At 42.0% G+C, this 8,202-nt stretch overlaps 1 long non-coding RNA gene across 3 annotated transcripts in view; it reads right to left on the bottom strand.

Moving 5' to 3' along the window:
• Window positions 1-348: 348 nt before the first annotated feature.
• The window catches only part of LOC135317109 (uncharacterized), a 122,863-nt gene continuing 115,009 nt past the window's right edge, over window positions 349-8,202 (bottom strand). For 2 of the 3 annotated variants that reach the window (XR_010376228.1, XR_010376229.1), the window contains 2 exons: window positions 6,276-6,479; window positions 349-1,268 (listed from right to left, as the gene is read on the bottom strand). This is a non-coding gene — a long non-coding RNA (uncharacterized LOC135317109). The remainder of the gene's footprint in view (window positions 1,269-6,275; window positions 6,480-8,202) is intronic. The other variant, XR_010376231.1, reaches the window with a different exon arrangement.

The following is an 8,202-nucleotide window of genomic DNA, read 5'->3' as shown; positions in this document are numbered from 1 at the left end:
TCTTCATCTTTATGGAAAGATGAAGCCCACCTCTGGGCTGAATGGATACACTTATTCTGCCAAGGTGCAAACTAGAGAACCAAGAGCTGTAGGGGTTTTATTGTGCTCTTTACTCAGCACAGAACAATTTGTCTTAGATGTGGCTGCTGCCAGGCCTGAGCTGCTCCTTGTGTATAGAAAGGTGCCTACGTAAATACAATGCAACATAAAAATGAGCTTTTGAGAAAGAAAGATTCTTGACACTGCTGCAGGACTAGTTCAAGGATCCTGTGCTGGAAAAGCTGTATCCTCTATCCCTTCCCTCCTCTTCCCCCCATCAGAGACCCAGAAGCATTTTTCAGCCTTCTGGTTTTCAAATGGAAGACACATGTCCAAAAAACGTGTGTCCAGGTGTAACATGAGTGAAGCTTCGTACAGAGATGCTTTCAGTGGACATTTAAGGCAGATGAATATATCAGCTTTCAGTGTCTAGGCTCCCTCCATAGCCAGTGGAAGTTCCTCTGGAGGGTGAAGGGAAACACAACCCAGCCTAGGTGATGTGGGGCTCAGAGACCCTTTCCCCAGACCACTGAGGACATGCAGGACTGGATGTGGAGTTATTCTGTGATTCTTATCAGCACACGGCAGAAAGCTTTTTTCCCTCTTTCTTCCCACCAGATTCTCTGCTATATATAAGTCAAATGAATTCCTGCATGACCCAATAGTTTGAACTAATTTTGAAAACACCATTCTTATTACTTTTAATGATGTTCCTTCAGTCACAGGAGGTTCTTTGTGTTTCCAGAAATGTCATCTGCCTTAGTCCTGCTATGTTCACCTGTTGTTACCTAGAATATTGAATTAAGGAATTTTGCTCCTTTTATTTGGTAATAGGAACAAAAAGCTTTATCCTGTCAATGTTTTGTGAAAGCAGGGTCCCTAATTAGGACTAGATTTTACCAGTAACTAGGCCCTGCTTTGCTCTGTGTTTCAGAGCCTCTGTGATCTAGTTGCCTAAGCCCCCTTTCCAAGAGCGATATCAACCTGTAGAAGCAATCTCAAGGAAAATTGTTTAATTCATCAAGACATGCGGTTATGCACTTATCTCCAAAGGCGTATGCAGTCCTGCCGAAGTCAGTGGTGTTCCTCACATGTGTGAGGTGAACAGCCTGCTTTGGTCCTTCACGGAACCACTATCAGGGCAAAACTGCCACTCTCATGCCATCAGTCAAAGTGAACATTGCCTGATCATCTCAAGTAATGATCCTCTGAAACAGCCTTTTGGTGTGCTGAAAGAAAGAGAAAAATTTAGTAGTAAAAATATACCCTTTTTTAGAAAGGTCCAATGCACAAAAAATACATTTTTGAAGGAATGCTGGATGACCCCCAGAGCCTCTCACAGGCAATTTTCCTGCCCCTGCACTGTTTGGAGTTTTAATTGCCTCTTCAGGGAGGTGCTAGTAGCTGCCGGAAAGTGCAGTCACAATTCAGCAATTTGGCACACGTGACTCCCCCAAATATGGGAGCAATTAGCAAAAGCGGTATGGTGAATGGTAGCGTAAGCACCAGATTCTGGACAGCATTCAGATGAGAAATTTAAACCAGAAGAGAGTGGAGCAGACGGAAATCCAAACAAGCTTTCACAGAATTAAAATGTATCGGCTATACTTAGATAATGAGCAGCTAACATTAGAAGATTGAATTCAGAGTCACCATCGCACTCTTAAACCTCTCTGACTGAACGGGCTGCAACAGGCAGCGCAAGTTCACAAAAGCAGCTTGTGATGGAAAAAAAAAATCCAAAACGCGTAGTGGAAGTAGCTTTAAAGACTTCTGGGAGAATTAAGTGAGCCCAGATTGGACAAGGAGCGTGCCGGTTCTTAGCGGAGAGGAGAAAGTCTGTATTCTAGGCACTGGTTGTTTATTTAAGACAGTAAAGATTTGGGAGTACCCATAGGATCTAATTTCCTAGATAATTTTTGGCTATATTGTGCATATAGCATTGTTTTCAGCAACCTGCCTGTTGGCACAAAATGTTAACAGTAGGTTTAAGATGACAAGCAGCGAGCAGTTTCTGTCTTAGGGACAGCAATGCCCTAAGTCACTAAATCCTTCCCATTTCAAACAACTGCAAGCTGCATTTGTACTAAATCATGTCTCCCCAGTCCAGCTATGTTTGCCTAAATAACTGGAAATTAACTATTTGTAACCGGGACAGTACTGTCTCGAGGGACCATTACACCTCAAATAGCTTTTGCCCTATCAGTGAGGTCCCAACTCTCTCCAACACCCAAACACGGTGCCTGGCCATGTCCACTGCGTCTGGGGTGGCTGTTGTGCCCTGACAGAGTCTGGGCTGGTCCACTGCTGAGGCAGGCAGGTGTACGACAGCACAGAAAGCAAAGAAAGAGGAAGAAAATCGGGAAGATACTGAAAAGGGAGTAGAAGGTAGCTAGAAAAGCAAGATGAGGCACAAGCAGCTGATCGAAGAATTAGCAAGGGATAATTAATTAGTGAGTAAATCCAGAGGGCAATGAAATTAAATAGTTAATTATGCAACGGAGCAAACAAACAGCAAATTAATTAAATGTATGGGGATCTACCAGATGCTCTGATTATTTAAGGCAAAACATGGTTAGTGAAACTATTTATTCTCTGGTATTTCAATTATTCATGGTATCTCTGGCCATGGAGATTAAAGCCTGTTGAAATGCAAGGTCCAGCCACATGCATCTAAAAAGCATTTATCTTGATAATGCAAGTGAGATTAGTGGGACACTGGTAGAAAGTGGTAGAGACCACAGCTGTTCTGAATGAAATACCTTGAAAGAAGATGCTGTAAGAAGATAATATATAATATGTTGCTTTCTTTTTCTCTTCTTTTTCTTTTCTTTTTTGAATAACCAGTTTGAATTGTTACAGCTGAACATGGAAGTTAGAAATGTTGGGGTCTTGCTGCCTCTGACAATGGGAGCTTTCCTGTGTCTGAAGCAAGGTAATTCAAATAGATACAATTGCTTATTCTTTGGTTAACTTTAAACTTCTGGAGGAAGCCAGGATTTTTCAAAATGAATGATTAACAAAGCTCTAATAATTTCTAATGCTTAAAAAATCTCCTTTCCTGCTTACCTGCAGATTAAAATCTTGGTAAACCCACTGTACCTTCTCTACTGCCTGAAATGATTTTGGGTTATTTTGTAACTCCATTTTTCAAGTATGGCAATGTCCTCCTACAGTCTGATCTGCTTACACTGCATGCCCTTTTTTTCTTTTTTTCTAGTAGGGGCTTCCTATTTATCTTTGGAATTTTTATTCTGTAAATATTTTCCAATTTCCCCTCTGTTAAGTAGATTTTGATCTCAGGTGTTATGGCATTAAATTGAAGTAATTCCTTTTCTTTCATTAAATGTTCCTGATGAACACTATTGGCCGATGTGATCATTCTTGGGAATATTCATATATGGTATGAAAATTTTACTTGCATGAATAGGCAGAGTGCACACTCTCAGTACTTTGAGGACTCAGCCAGGCACTCCTCACTCCATTTAACAGCAGTTTTCTGAGTTGGGAGGTCGTGGGCAGTAGTGCCCGTATTTGGAAAGTAATAGCAAATGTATCATTGCATGTATCATTCATTTATTCTCGTCACCTGCACATAAATGTCTCCCTCACCTAATACTTCACAGCTCTACAGGACACATTTATTGTCTTAAATGTGAGAGCTACAGCAGAATAAGGGCTTAAATAAACCACAGGTGTGAAAAATTCCAACTGGCAACTTCAAACTAAATACCATGAAGCATAAAAAGACACTTGTCAGAGCTGGAAGGAGCAGTTTGATTAAATCATTGCTTCAGCCCAGACATGTTGGGCCTGATTCCCCTCTCCCACCAGATGACTCACGTAAAGCGTGGGCAATTGCACTGCTGTATGACTAGTGTGGTGGCACTTGGACTCTGGAGCTCTAATTATGCCTGTCTGACACCACAGAGCTAAAATGTGCAGCTGAGCAGATTTATGATGCTACACTCGAATGAGGTGAATGACTGCTCCTACTCATGGTCTGGGATCACTAAACTAAAGCGGGGAGAATTTTAGTAGCCAACATTGCCCCAGTGTTGAAAGCAACAAAACCTGCCTGAACTGCTGGTGAAGCAGACGACAAGAGACGGATCCTTTTTTAACTGTTTTTCTTGGTGCCAGCTGCCAGGGAGGAGCCAGCGTGCCATGTATGTGAAGTACTGCAGCTGAAAGCTCTCCTGCCATCAAATTTTATGTCCCCAGCCTCTTCTTTCTGCCATTTCTGGCATGTGTCCCTACCTAGAATCCCCTCCTGGCAATACTCCCTCATGACTCACAGCAGGGCAGGACCAGGTAGCTTGCAGAGCAAGCACCTCCTGCCTGCATCTCCCTCTTCTATTTTGCTCCATTAGGGAAGAGAAGGTATGGCAGCTGCATTAGGCATGCCACTTATGTGCCTCCAATGAGTAGACTGGAGAGCTGCATCCTCCTCAGAGACACCTCTTAAAGACCATGGCAAAGGAGGACAACCAGTGCACCAGCCCCTTCCAGCCCCAGCCCGGTGCACAACAGTGGCCAGCTGGAGGATGCAGATGCAGCATTGCTGCCTACATGAGTAGCATGCCCAGGAAATATAGGAAAAGGTTTGTCTGGTTTGTTTTTTTTTAAAGTGTGAAATGCACCAGTGCAATACTATTAACTTACCTGAAAAACATCGGCATGAACAGTTAGCATTACATTACTTGAAGTACTGCTGAGAAAAGTGTTAGCCGTTGAGCCGATCTATGTTAGTGAAAGCCACATGATCCATTTTGTTTTTATGTTGATATTATTGCAGTTACAAGAGAAAATTCTCAAATGCCTGGCTGTTTCATAAAAGCCAGTGTACTCTGATTCACAGCAGGTACTAATTTTGCGTGCATCTGCTGAGCTGTGCATGGCATCAACCTGTTTTAAATTACACCTGCATGTCAGGCTCAAAATGTGTCTGTGAACAGGAAAGATGAAAGGTAAGCAGAACAGGATGTCATGTATTTCCCATCACCTTTCACTGGCTGGCTGCCCGCAGAAGTAAGAGGAAATTCCCTTCTTCCATAGTGAAAAATGTAAAGATTTACTAAGCTTTGCACTGCCAACAACAAGGTGTAATCACCACTTCCTTAAGGAAACATGCATGTGTTAACGGGGGTGAGCAGGGGAGCTCCAGCTCGCTTTCCACACCTTCCCTACCACTGATCTGTAAAGGGCCACAAGTTAGCCCTTGCTTTGTTATACTTTACTTGCATTGAAATAAATGTGTACGTTGGTTGACTTAATATCCCAACTTCACTGTAAAATAAAATATGTGAAAGCAGGGGTGACCAGGTTTTTTTGATGTCTGGAATAACATAGGAAAAATTAAACAACACTTCCCTCTTCTATTATTTCACCCAAGTATAGCCAAAAAAAGAGAAAGCTTATACACAGTTATACAAATAAAATAATTCAAACTACAGCTAGGGATGGCCAAGACACTTGAAACGCTGGACAGAGTGATTCAAAAGCTGCTAGACAGTCAGAAGAAATATTTTTCCTGAGGTCCTTCCCTCTGAATAAAAAGTACTAAGCCGTTTGTGATTGTACCTTCAAGCCATTCCTTTAATTTATTCCTGTCATTTGAAATTGTTTCTTTTGCTAATTGCATTAAAAATTGTGCACTGTAAAAACTGTGGTGTGTGCCAAGAATGTGTATGCGTAGCCGGTACATAAAACACAAGAACAGGGGAAGAACAATTGCTTTTGTTGTTCTGGAATCCAGTCAGGCTTCGCATGCTACCTCAGCCACTTTGCACCAAAGCACAGCACTTACAAATCAGTAATGGTGCATACAAATTCAAAAGATAAAGAAGTAATTCACTAGCCCCATCTTTTTTAGTATAGGTGAAAGTTGATTAAACATTTTGATCCTATTGCTTATTTCTACACTATTTCTTGGGTCTTTGGAGGTTTTTCAGCAGAACCTGCACGAGTTAACCAAGCAATAACCAAGTGATAAAAAGCACCCTTGAAATCAGCCTTTCTGGCAGCCTGGGCTTTGAATTTCTGTGCAGGTAACCTCAAGCCCCTGCTTTTGGTAACCTGGTCTGTGCTCTGCATAGTCCAGGTGGATGCAGGAGAGCACCCCTGCCTTCTTCCTGGGGCCGTTGCCTCTGGCATCCCCAGGGGCAGGGGCTGGGGGGCACTCCCTGGTGCCTGCCAGAGTCAGGGGAAGAGGGAATCAGGCCAATGCATCTCACCGCCTAATATTTGTGTCCAAGATTTAATGAGTTTAGTCAGAGGCCTTGGAGACCGTAGTCCTGAATTCCTGCTTTCCTCAGTCAGGCACTGATCCAGTAGAAGCTGTGGTTGTAGCTGCCCTGGCACCATCTTTGCTCTCCTGGAGTGTGAAAAAGCCTGACGTTTTTTGCAGTAGAGGGAAGGGTCTTTCAGTATAGTTCAACCTTGAAGTGAGAGAAAACAAAATAAACTGGAAATGAGGTTGAGATCCAAAGACTCCTGAATGCTTCTGCCCCCAAGGTTTCCCTCCTTTGTAGCCCCATGATCCAAATATTCCCTGGATTTTTTGCATGCCTCTTCAATTTATGCCACCAGCTGTAATTTCAGTTTCACGGCAACCAGGCAAAATCTCACTGCTTTCAGCAGCGCCCTGCCAGTTTCTACTCTTTATGAGCCCTAGAGTTTACAGAGGCAGTACCTTCACCTCTGTCCACTGTTGCTGTGCAGATGCATTTTCTTCTGAAGGTTAAAAGTGTATTGCTGTTTTTAAAGTTTTATCTTATTTACTTATTTCATTTGCTAGTAGATGTAAGTCTTACATAATCCTTTTTTTCCTTTTAGTTAAGCTGTAATTTTCATACAGTACTTTCTTTGTTACCTGAATACATTTTTTGTGCACTTTTGCTCAGGCCGCAGAAATCCAGAAAAACAAGTGTTAATTCCCCATGATGTTTTCCAGCTGACAGGCCTAATTGATTTGATTTCCACTGTTTTCACAGGTCACCCCCCGCAACCCGTCATCACCACTTCTTTTTGATACCTGAGCTTTACTTTCTACTCTCACATTCCACTTCAACAAGTAATAAAGAGCTTATTAGGAAGGAAGAAACTCATTATTTGTTGTCTAAACTGTCCTCCATGTGCAGCAGATTCAGCGGGTTATAGCTCTGTATTATTAATCAATACAAAACATTTGCTTCTATTAGGTTACCAGCATCTTTTATCGTCAGACTGAAGTTAGCAACCTGCTTCTTTGTGTTCTGCTACCCACGCTCCAGCTAGACTAGACAGAGATAAAAGACAGCTGAGTAATATTTTCCTGAGATCCCTGATGGTGCACACAGATGGCCTGTAACAAATGAAATATGCAAGGTGACGGCTGGAGCTCTCCTCACTCCAAGTTCAACTTTTACGGCTTAGAGAGTATTCCTGTACTTACGCCACAGCTTGACGGTAGAGAGAGAGATTTATTTTCTTATCTGGAACCGGATTTGTGAAACTCTGCCTACCGTGGCCATTAATGGTTGCAATTGGAAGTAGCCTAGTCTTCTCTCTGCATTTTTCCTTCCTTCATTAAAAAAGGGTTGGGGAAAAATGTATTCAAAAGAGCAGAAGGCCATGTGGGACTTGAGAAATCTAAAAAGAAGCCCTGGAGAAGTTTGCTATCTGCATGAAATGAATGACAAGACTGAAGAATTCTATTAAGGGTTTTAGCATATGTGAAAACAAGCAAACAAACAGAAACCAAAACATACTAAGTCAAGTGAAAGATTACATGTTGGTAGCACATGAGAAAAAAGCCCTTTGGAATAAAGTAAACACAGATCTGTTTACAGAAACAGATCTGAAAGAAACAAATATATTTTTTCTGGCCTATTACTGAGTCTTCTCTGAGACAGCCTTATCAGATCACAGTCCAGCTGGTGACTGTGTCCATCAAATTAACTTTTGCTAATGTATTAAATAATCTGATCATAATGCCTGACTGTGGATCATAGTCTGGTGAGCAGGAATTCATCCAATTTGAAATGAACACAGGTTTAAACACATAAGTCCTAGCCTTCCTAACCATCGGTCTCTTAGCCTAGTGGCAAATCATCTTAAAACAATCCAAATATCTTTTGCAAGAAGCTAGAGTCAAAAAAGTGACTTAGTTCTGTTAAACTG

This window comes from Phalacrocorax carbo, chromosome 1, assembly GCF_963921805.1.
Source record: "Phalacrocorax carbo chromosome 1, bPhaCar2.1, whole genome shotgun sequence".
In the NCBI taxonomy this organism is placed as follows: domain Eukaryota; kingdom Metazoa; phylum Chordata; class Aves; order Suliformes; family Phalacrocoracidae; genus Phalacrocorax; species Phalacrocorax carbo.
The sequence above is the reverse complement of the archived record's forward strand: the minus strand, read 5'-3'. Positions and strand labels throughout refer to the sequence as shown.